Genomic DNA, 12,167 nt, shown 5'->3' on the forward strand with positions numbered 1-12,167 from the left:
CTGAAGGACCTACTCGAAGATTCTGACTCAAGTTTCCTATGCATCACGGAATCATGGATTAAAAAAGATGACCTATTTACACAAAACGAACTCTGCTCCCATGTCTACAAAGGTCTCTTTTCACCTAGATCTAACCGTAAAGGAGGTGGCCTGGCAATTCTCTACAAATCCTTTTTCAATGTTCAGCTCCTCGAAAGGGGTTGCCACACCTCACTAGAATACATGCTTGCTTCCGTTAACGATGAACTGCACCCTCATCCACTGGGCATCCTGCTCCTATACCGCCCACCTACCCCTTGGAACAACTCCTCCGAACTCGTCCTTGAGACTATAACAAACGCCTTCCTCAAGTTCCAAAGGCTATTGATCATCGGAGACATCAGTCTTCACCTATACGACATCACCAGCAAGGACACGATTGAACTTACTATCTTCCTCACCTCCCTTGGCCTCCCCCCGCACCATCCCCTACCCATGAAAAGGGGCACACACTCGACCTCATTAGCTTCCTCGATCTTACCGCTCACAAGACATCAGTTGATGACACTCGCTGGGAACATGTCCCCTGGTCTGACCACTTCTTTGGGGCTTTCTGTCTCCCCATCTTTCTGTTGCACCTTGGGGCTCCACCCCGCACTTCCAATCCCATTACCTTTCGCAAAAAAAAATCACAAGCGATCTGTTCTGGTCTGAATTTCTCAATCTATTCTCCTCTGCCCCTAAGCCTGCTGATTCAGGTACTAATTGGCATAACTGGGTCGCCCTCTCTGAACTCACCTATCTTTCCCTCGCCCCTCTTTCCACTAAATCCATCTCCTACCCCCGCAAGGCCCCTTGGTACCTCCCATATCACAGAAAGCTAAAACAGAAATGTCGAGCTCTGGAGCGCACATGGAAAAAATCAAAATGTCCCATAGACAGACAGTCCTGGAGAGTCAATATCAAGCTGTACAATACAACGCTAAAAAAAGCAAGAAAGAACTTCTATGGTGACAAAATCTCCAGGTCCAACAATCAGAGCAGTACACTATTCAACATCTGGCACTCCCTAACCTCCAAAAGAGACCCAGCCGTGCTCCTCTCCTCTCCCTCAGCCGACGTTCTAGCAAAATTCTTCAATGATAAGGTCTCTTCCTTGAGATGCTCCTTCCCTCCATCAGTCTCCTACAACTCCCTAGTGCCCACCGATTCCACCCCCACCCTAATGGTCTCCAACCCTATATCAGCTGACAGATCCTGGACCACCTTTGAGCGCGTTTCTGATACCCTGGTCCTCAATCTCTGCCTCAAACTGAAATCCTGTAACTGCTCCTTGGACCCTTTCCCCTCCTACCTATACGAGAACATTCCTGCTCAGGCTATCTCTTCTATCACCAATCTCATAAACTCCGCCCTTCAGTCGGGCCATTTCTCCCCAGAAATGGGTCATATCGCCTTGACCCCACTACTGAAAAAATCTGACCTTGACCCTTCCATACCATCCAGCTATCGCCCAATTGCAAATATCCCTCTCCTAACCAAGATGCTAGAGACCATCATTTCTACCCAACTCTCATCATACTTAGAGAGATTCTCTATTCTTCTACCCTATCAATATGGCTTTCGTCCTAACTTCAGCACCGAATCCCTACTGTCTTCCCTGATTTCAAGGGTTCAACAACTTCATTCTCGAAACAAGTTTGCCGTCCTCCTACAATTCGATCTTTCCGCTGCTTTCGACGTTGTCCACTATGATATTCTTGTTTATCAACTCTCTGAGATAGGCATCAACTGCACAGTCCTAGATTGGTTCTCTAAATTCCTCTGCTCTCGTTCTTACATTGTTAACATCAATGGCACCTCATCCTCCCCCTGGATATCGAATTGTGGAGTCCCGCAAGGCTCTCCACTATCTCCTATCCTTTTCAACATCTATATGTCCTCCCTAAAACTCCTCCACCTATCCCCCTTGAAACAATTTACACTTATGCAGACGACATCCTCGTCCTCCTTGAGACCGATTCAAACCTCACTGATCTGTCTAAGAACATATCCTCCTGTATAATGAACCTACAATCCTGGGCCCACACTGTGCAAATGAAATTGAATGAGTCCAAAACAAGACTTCTTTGGCTCGGCCCAAAACTAGACCACCTACCCACCTCCATCCCACTACCCTCTGGCTCCTCTCTACAGCTTGAGTTCTCGAGCAAGGTCTTGGGCGTCATCATTGATTCCACATTGTCCTTCAATGACCACCTCCAATCCTTGGTAAAAAAATGCTTTTTCAGCCTTCACATGCTGAGGAAAGTTAGATCCTGCTTCCATCAAAAACATTTTACCCTCCTTGTCCAATCCACCAATCTTTCCAGATTGGACTATTAAACCCTATCTACTTAAGCCTAACTAAGAAAAACCTCCACAGCCTCCAACGGATTCAGAACGCTGCGGCCAAGCTCATCTTCGCTAAAAGTAAATTTGACCATGTCTCCCCGCTCCAGGCCAAGCTCCATTGGCTTCCGATTATCGCCAGGATCCACTATAAATGCGCCTGTTTAGCATTCAAAATCCTACATGGTATCCTCCCTCCCCTTATCCCTCTTTCCTGGAATTCCTCAAACCCTAATACCACCAGATCCTCCCACAAATTAAAACTATCCTTCCCCTCGCTAAAAGATATTTCCCACATAGGAAAGCTAGGGACCTCCCTCCACTTCAAAATCACTGAGCTCTGGAACAACCTTACCTCCCCTCTTCGGAACTTGAGCTCCCTCCAAGTTTTCTGCAAACATCTGAAAACCTGGCTTTTCACAAAAATGTAAGTCTCCCTCCAACTTAGGAATTCTAGGAAACTCTTATATCTTGGCATCCCAAATCCTCTAAATTTTCTTCACACTACTACCTCTAACCCTCTGTTGTAGTTCCTTCCTATTTCTTCCACTGTAAACCGCGCCGAGCTCTACAAACGTGGAGAAGATGCGGTATACAAACCTAAAGATTAGATTAGATTAGATTAGAATTTTAGTTTCCAGACTTCAGACCATTCTTTTGCAGATCCTTTTTTATGGTTTCCACTCCCTCTGGGATGTCCACTCTGTTACCAATCTTGGTATTATCCAAAAAAAGGCAGACCTTTCCTTCTAATTCTTTGGCAATATTGCTTACAAACATATTGAACAGAATTGGCACTAGCACTAATCCTTGAGGCACTCCACCACTCACCTTTCCTTCCTCCGAGCAAATTCCCCATTAACCACCACCCTGTGACATGTCTGTCAATCAGTTTTGATTATGGACAAATCAGTAAAATGTCTTTAGGAGATCCTGACCCTTAATTACTATTTTTGAATCTTTGATTCACCTGAATGTCCACACCCTGGGATGGTCATGCACAGTTTATCTTCAACACCTGGAATATGAACTATTTGACTCTCCATTCTGTCTCCACAGGGTAGATAAAAATCAGAGAAAACTCCTCCCTTATAAATATAAGTACTGTTCAGAGAAAGCTTTACATATGGTAGGATTTAGCTCAGAGACACGGAGGGGCAATAAAGGAGTGGACCCCCAACCACCTCATCATCCAATCATCACTCAGTCCTTCACACTTTTTAGCTTTTTCTTAATTGTATGTCAATTTTTAAATAGTGAAAAGTGTTTAAAAGTCAATATCACTTATAAATATAAGAACATAAGAATTGCCACTGCTGGGTCAGACCAGTGGTCCATCATGCCCAGCAGTCCGCTCGCGCGGCAGCCCTCTGGTCAAATACCAGCACCCTAACTGAGACTAGCCCTATCAGTGTATATCCTTGTTCAGCAGGAACTTGTCTAACTTTGTCTTGAATCCCTGGAGGGAGCTTTCCCCTATGACAGACTCCGGAAGAGCGTTCCAGTTTTCTACCACTCTCTGGGTGAAGAAGAACTTCCTTACATTTGTACAGAATCTATCCTCTTTCAACTTTAGAGAGTGCCCTATTGTTCTCCCTACCTTGGAGAGGGGGAACAACCTGTCCTTATCTACTAAGCCTATCCCCTTCAGTACCTTGAATGTTTCGATCATGTCCCCTCTTAATCTCCTCTGTTCGAGGGAGAAGAGGCCCAGTTTCTCTAATCTTTCGCTGCATGGCAGCTCCTCCAACCCCTTAACCATCTTAGTCGCTCTTCTCTGGACCCTTTCAAGTAGTACCATGTCCTTCTTCATGTATGGCGACTAGTGCTGTATGCAGTACTCCAGGTGAGGGCGCACCATGGCCTGGTACAGTGGCATGATAACCTTCTCCGATCTGTTTGTGATCCCCTTCTTTATCATTCCTAGCATTCTGTTCCCCTTTTTCACCGCCACCGCGTGGACGGCTTCATCAACTTGTCGATCAGAACTTCCAAGTCCCTTTCCTGGGAGGCCTCTCCAAGTACCGCTCCAGACATCCTGTATTCGTGCATGAGATTTTTGTTACTGCCATGTATCACTTTACACTTATCCACGTTGAATCTCATCTGCCTTGTCGATGCCTATTCCTCGAGCCAGATTATGTCACTTAGCTATGTAGGGAGCATGAGATAACACCTCCTAGCCATATTCGCATAGCTTTTCAATGACGATGTTCCCTATGTGCAGGCGAGCATTGTCGTGAAGAATGAGTGGCCCAGCCAAGAGCAACTGAGGTCGGGTTCTATGCATTTTTCTGCGGTATACTGATGTCAGTGAAATCCCTGTGGTTTCAGAAAGTTCCTCGCATGCCATATGATGATCTTGTTCAAGAGCATCAGCCACGAGTTTCACACATCGTTCATCGGTTGTTGATTTCGGCCTTCCTGCCTGCATCATCATCTATGCTCAAACGACTACTTCGTAAATGAGCTGCCCAAAGAGAAACTGTACTACGGTCCACTGTTAACCCACCACAAACTTCACATAACACACTGTGGATTTCTGTCAAGTTTTTGCCACGTAGAGTTTCAATGTTAATGTACAACCTCTGATTATCAACAGACACAGTACCCGAGACACCTGCAGCCTCCATTTCCCACACTTGTCAAAGCTATGTACACTACAGAGCTCCTAAGCACACGTCCTGCTGCTTCAAGCACTGAAGTGAAAGTGAAACAAGGTTTACTGCAATTGCATCATCCACTCCCCAATGTTGCCAATCTGTTCATTATTTACGAAATGACCCTCATAGAAGAGGAATTCAGAGTACAAACCACAAAGCAACACAACAAACCCCACAAAGGGCCTTCAAGTTCTAGGTAATTCTACTTTGAAGGACCCGCTGTAGGCCGTGCTTCAGCGTTTCTGCCTGCACCAGAGGTCAGAAAGTATTGTAGTTCAGTATAAAAGATCAAAATACTGAAGTCAGAAACTTTGCCCAAACCTGTGGAAAAGAAACACACTCAGTCTAACAGTTAAGTTATGCATATGTTCTGCTGTTCAATTTTTTAAAAGCCCTTTTTTTTGTTTCTCTTACTGAAGACACGAGCAGTTCAATGTATTGCAGCCTGTGTGTAGTGGCTACACAGGAGTGTTGCAGTGAGGGATTAGACTTTAGTAGTCACCGGTACGTGTCTCCATGCCCTCATGGCGACAATGAGGGGTGTGGGGGTGTGGTGGTGCTACTTCATTATGTGCCTCCTGTATCTGAGGCACAGGAGGATAAGTGCCTCACTCTCCTCTTGAGAGCATCCTCTCTCACTTCTCTCTCCTCTCTCAATGCTCTGTCTAGCTCTCTGTATCTACTTCTTTTCTCTATCTCCTCACTATCAGATGCGATGTTCCATGTGCATTGCTATATTGACACATACAGGATGTTCACGGGGACGTTGTCTCACCACTACAGGAACGTCCTGACATCACTACTGATGTGCTCCATAGACGATTATAGGATGGATGCTTTACGTAGAGTATTTTTAAAGATGTGGAGATGTTTTATGACAAACAATAACCCGGACTTTGGACAGGTAGTCGAGGCCAGTAACACGCTCGACTTCAAGGGATGATGGGACAGACTGGTGGGGTCGCTTAAGAGGAATGCTTAATAGATGGATTCTCAAGGGAGGGAGGGTTCTTGAGTGGGCAGACTTGTTGGGCCATCGGCCCTTTTCTGCCGTCATGCTCTATGTTTCTACTTTTGCTGGACATTTCTGTTGCCCATTTTCACTATATGGGATATAGTTTGGCCAAATTTCTCGTTATTGCCAGGATATTTTGTGCGTCTTTGTTAAACGTCCAAACTCGGACATAGACGTCGGATCGAAAATGCCCCTTCCCATCTTTTTTTGAAATATGGTGACCAGAATTGAATGCAATGCTCAAGGTGAAGTCATAACATGGAGCGAAACAGAGGCATTCTTGGTCTTATTTTCCACCTCTTTCCTAATAATTCCTAGCATCCTTTTTGCTTTTTTGGCATATTGGGCAGATGATTTAAGTAAAATGTAGGGACACCATTCTACCATTCTGAAACAGGGTGAAATCGGCACAATGATTTCAGCGCCCCTGTGAAATTACTTTTTAAACCTGTCTCTGAGATAGATTTACAAATTTTGGCATTTCTACAGTAAAGTACATTTTCTACAGTAAACATGATTATTTTAGACTATTGATTCACTGAGTAATGTGGAATTGAGCCCTTATCAGTGCAGATAGAAAGCATTGTAACTGATTACTAAGATCAGTGTTATTTAATATGTTTATAAATGATATGGAAATTGGAATGACACGTGAGGCCATTTGAATATGGCATAAAACCATTCAAAGTTGTTAAAACATGTGCAGCCTGAAAAATTCCAGGAAGACCTTAGGAAAGTGACAGACTGGGTATCCAAATGGCAGATGAAATTCAATATGGACAAATGCAAAGTGATGCATATTGGGAAGAATAATCCAAATCATAGTTACCTGAAGCTCGAGTTTACCTTAGGAGTCAGCACCCATGAAAAAGATCTAGGTAATATTACTCAGCACCTTGTCTTAATCTCTGCCAACATGGTTGGCAATTTGTCAACAATAACAGGACTTTCAATTCTCCAAATGTTTGGTTTCACTTTAATTAAATCTAGGATGACAGAGAGTTATGGACAGTTAAACAAACAATATCTTATTGCTACATGACTCCGCTCAGAGCAGCTGCTGGAACCTCCTCTGTTTTTCCAGCTGTAAGATTTGCAGTTTTCATGCCAGTGATAGTGTAAGATTGGTCACAGATTGGTGTGGAGTAACTTCTTTCAACAGAAGCATTGAGATAGGAGGAGGGGGGGGGGAAGGAACAGACAAGGGAAGGGCTCCATCAAGCCAGAAAAACGGTGTTGCGGGTAACGAAAAAGAAGGCTGGGAGGTATCTCTGGACCTTTTATAGCCAGGTTAGTGAACACCTTTCTCTGCTACTAATGAAATCCAAACTTGGAGGAATCAGGAGAGGAGCCTCTTGATTGCAAAAAAAAAAATTCTAAATTTACTGAGTACTTAATAATGGAATTTGATATACCACCTTTTTGTGTGGTATAACTAAAGTGGTTTACATTTATTTTATGCAGATGCTTTTTCTGTTCTGAGTGGGCTCACAATCTGTCTTTGTACCTGGAGCAATGGAGGGTTAAGTGACTTACCCAAGGTCACAAGGAGCTAAGTTTCCAAGTTTATTTATATTTGATATACCGACCATTGACAAGTATCTGATCGGTGTACATTACTAAAATTAAGATACAATTTTAAAAAAAGAGGGGTCGCTACAGGAGCTTTTCCTTTGTGGTGACTCCCAATGAGTAATCTAGCATCATAGCATATACAGTAATTAGAGTTATTCCTCGCCATGCATTTGTCCACATTAAATTTAAATAAGACAATTTTAAAAAGTCTCTTATTATGATTAAACTGTTATTATCAGAATAAGAAGGTCCCAGAGGACATTATGGCAGGTTAAAAAGGTACTACCGCAGTCCTGCTCAAGCATACTGCGGTAATTTTGAGATTGGCGCACACTACCCATATGCTAAAAAACAGATTTTTCTTTTTTTAGTGCAGGGAGTGTGTTTGGGGGTGGAAAGGTGGTATGCTTACTGCTATTAGGTGGTGGTAAGGGATCATGAACTAATAGCCACGCACTAATTTTGAAATTAGTGCAAGCTGTTAATAGGAAAAAACAAACTGCAACCATTTTAGAGCTGTGCTTAGTAACCTCAGCTAAAAATAGCACAAGACACTTTTCAGCACAGCTTTGTAAAAGGGCCCCTTAATCATTTTAGAAGTTATACAGCTGTGAAACTAGCAAAACCATGTTATTATATTGTACATTACATTACATTACAGTAGGGATTTCTATTCTGCCATTACCTTTATTTCTTGACAAATTACTGATACCTCAAAGCTCGCCTCGTTCTTTAAGATCCACTGACCAAAAACTTCTTTACATTCCATCCTTAAAAGACTCCTATTATACCAGAAAAACTAATTATGCTATAGTAGCTCCCACTTTATGGAATTCTCTCCCTCAATACATTCGTGATGAACTTCATCTACCCAAATTCAAGATCCATCTTAAAACTTATCTATTTCAAGATGCCTTCGACAAATCTTAATTTATCAGTTACCTTAAGAAACTAACTTTATTCAGTATGCATCACTTTTTCCATGCATCCTTATCCTTCATGTTTTTTCCCCATTCCCCTATCTCATTTTCCTCTAACAATTATGTAACTTTTCTACTCCTCCCAACTTACCCTCACTGTCTAGTCTGTCTGTAAGTGTCATATATGTTTACTCTAATTATTCATACACACCCCCACTATTTCTTTCAAATCTATATTAAAATTTTTATTGTTAACCGGTCAGATATTTATTTTATGATCGGGATATTAAAAACTAATAAACTTGGAAACTTGGAAACCTTGCGGTTCAAGACGGATTACAAAAGAATTATCAAGGATGTATTACAAAAAGATCTTACCAAAAAGATATCTGGTCATTTTCAAAGAGAGTAAGAAATGAGTATGGCTAGTTGTTTGGGGTGAGAGGCGGTATTGGAAACTTGCGGTGTTATTTCTTTTTCAGGGATTTCTTGAAGAGTATGCTCTTTATTTCTTTTCTAAATGTTTTGTAGTCTGGGGATGCGTCAGTAGATTGGCAATTTAGTTGTCTAGTTTGGCTGCTTGAGTGGCCAGGAGGCCATCATATAGTTTTTTCTGTTTGACCTCCTTAATTGGGGGGGGGGGGGGTATGAGAATGGGGTGTGAGTTTTCCTATGTCTGGTTGAGGTGTGGATGAGGCGGTTGTTCAGGTAGTTTGGGCTGTCTCTGTATAAAGTCTTAAATAATAGACAGTAGAATTTAAATTGTATTCTTGCTGGGATTGGAAGCCAATTTTTTTAATTTCTCAAATCTATATACTATCTTTTCTTGAAATCCAGAAAAGTTTTTTTTTTACAGGTAGCCTGGTGCTCAGTTGTCATATACCTAATTTGAGCATTAAATACTCTTATGAATGTGCAATAGATACCCCAATGGTGTGAGTAACACAAGGAAGGACCTAGTGAAGTTTGATGAATGGTTTGAAATTTGACAGCTAAGATTTAATACTAAGACATTCTAGATCATGCATTTAGGCTGCAAAACCTGAGGGCACGGTACAGTTTAGTGAAGAACATTTGTGCATGAAAGAGGAGCGGGACTTGGTGGCCAACCAGGTTGAAAAGGCAGCAGTAAAAGTTAGGATGCTTGCGTGCAAAGGAAGAGTAATGGCCAGTAGGAAAAAGGAGTTATTGATACCCCTGTATAAGACTCTGGTGAGAACTCATTTAGAACATTGTGTACAATTCTGGAGGCTACACCTTCGAAAAGATATAAACAGAATGGAGTCGGTCTACAGCAGTGATCTCAAACAAATCCTTTGCAGGGCCACATTTTGGATTTGGAGGTACTTGGAGAAAATAGTTTCAAGTTTCAAGTTTAACCTTTATTTGATGAATCGCTTATAACAATATCTAAGCGATGTACAGTTTAAAAACCATCAGAGTGTGGTAATACATTTAGTTTACAAAAATCACTTAAAGGACAGACATACATTTAGTTGACAAAGATCGCTTAAAAGACAGACAGAGGAGGACGAACAGGAAGGGTGGGAAGGAAGGGAAGAAGTTACAATTTTGTTATCTGTTAGAGTTTGACATCAAAGGGTAAACCACATTGGGTAGTATTGGGTTAAGATAAAAAAGAATGAATATGGTAACCTAAAAAGACTTTGTTTCATAAGTCAAATGCGTCTTGGAATAAATATGTTTTTAAAATTTTCTTAAACGCAACGAGGTCTGTTTCGTTTTTGATAAAATTTGGAAGGGAGTTCCACAGTGTAGGGGCTTTCACAGAGAATATATCGTTACGTCTTGTGCCTATGATTCTTAGCGAAGGGACTGAGAGCAAGTTTAATGAAGAGGATCTTAAAGAACGAGAAGATTTGTGTGGGACAATCATTTTTGCAATATGTTGAGGTTCATTGAAGCTCAATGTTTTGTAAACCAAAAATAAAATTGGTTAATGTCTTATTAAAGAAAGGCAATTTTGCATGAAGTAAAACTCTTTATAGTTTATAAATCTCTCCTTTTGGCTAAGTCTTAATAATAATATTGTCATTTATAGCTAAAGAGACATATGATCAAGAAACTGTTTTATTTTACTTTTGTGATTATGATAAACATACCGAGGGCCTCAAAATAGTACCTGGTGGGCTGCATGTGGTCCCCGGGCTGCGAGTTTGAGACCACTGGTCTAGAGGAAGGCTACTGAAATGGTCAGTGGTCTATAGCATAAGACATACAGGAACAGACTAGAAGTTCTCAATAAGCATACTATGGAGGAAAGGTGGGAGAGGGGAGATATGATAGAGACATTTAAATATTTATGTGGCATAAATGTGCATGAGGCGAGTCTCGTTTAAAAGGAAGCTCCAAAATAAGAGTGCATAGGATGAAATTAAGAGGTGATAGGCTCTGGAATAATCTAAGGAAATGCGTGGAATAGTCTCTCTGTAGAGGAGGTAGAGACAAAGATTGTGTTTGAATTCAAGAAAGGACAGGTACATGGGATTTCTTAGGGAGAGGAGGAGACAGTGGATGCTGCAGATGAGCAGACTGGGTGGGCCATTTGACCTTCATTTGCCGTCATGTTTCTATGAAAATAAGAGACACGCACATACATTTAGATCCTAATATGCCCATATTCTAGGTGTGATCCCTTTCACCAGTGCATAAATGTGTGCTCTGCCCACTGCAGAGTACACACCAGTGCATTTTATATAATATTGTGTTGTTTGATTATTGTCATTTTATGTGTCTATCTGTGCACATACAAATGTAAATGCTGGTATTCAGATTATTTTTTGTGCTTTCTTAGTATCCTTCTTATAAAATTACCCCATAGTGACTACTGCCTGTTTTAAGATTTGAAATTACTGGTACTGTTTACACAGGAAGGGGATTGTAAGATGTTCTTCTAAGAACAGCTGGCACTTTTCTCTGTGTGTAGGAGTTGGCTGAATGGAGAACTTCATCTACTTGATTGATGGAAAAGAAATAACTGAAATACTCCAACTCCCTCTAATAATATGCAGCATCAGCTTCTAGCTGAAGGACGTCTCATCTCATAGGGGTTTTCCACTGTTTTGGTACCCTCTTTCCTGAACTGTCCACAGCCTTGCTATGCCCTTTTGGTGTTAGTTTCCAGTACAGGATGAAATATTTCAGGTACAATAAGAAGTGATGTACGAAAGCTTAACAAATAGCTGCTTGGCTGTTGAGCTTCAGTAGTGAAACATATAGGGCCTGATATTTAAAAGCACCTACAGTATCTGTACCTGCTCTCCGGAAAAATGTCATGCAACAGAGACTGGCAGTGATTTACAGTGACTATCCAGATCATTGCAGACTATTCTGGCTCTGTGTCTAGCTATCGTGGCTTTCATAAAGTCCTGAAAATCTGGATTTTTGAAGAGAATACTTTTGGTAGATGCTTTTAAAATTTTTGTTTTAGTTTATGATTTGACATTTGAATGATATTTAATTGTTACTGTTTAATGTATATTATGTTACACTGTTATGTTGCACAGTTTGTAAATGTTTAATTTATATTGCAGTGTGTAAACTCCAAGATATATTCACCCGAAGTGGTTCAAAACACAAAATACAAAAATGATACAAAATACC

At 41.3% G+C, this 12,167-nt stretch overlaps 1 protein-coding gene across 3 annotated transcripts in view; it reads left to right on the plus strand.

The window, feature by feature from the left end:
- Positions 1 to 7,207: 7,207 nt before the first annotated feature.
- Positions 7,208 to 12,167, plus strand: part of NPHS1 (NPHS1 adhesion molecule, nephrin) — a 164,167-nt gene continuing 159,207 nt past the window's right edge. For all 3 annotated transcript variants that reach the window (XR_004536509.1, XR_004536510.1, XM_033914958.1), the window contains exon 1: positions 7,208 to 7,338. The gene's annotated coding sequence lies outside the window, so the exon portion shown is untranslated. The remainder of the gene's footprint in view (positions 7,339 to 12,167) is intronic.

Source organism: Geotrypetes seraphini, chromosome 11 (assembly GCF_902459505.1).
Source record: "Geotrypetes seraphini chromosome 11, aGeoSer1.1, whole genome shotgun sequence".
Lineage (NCBI taxonomy): Eukaryota > Metazoa > Chordata > Amphibia > Gymnophiona > Dermophiidae > Geotrypetes > Geotrypetes seraphini.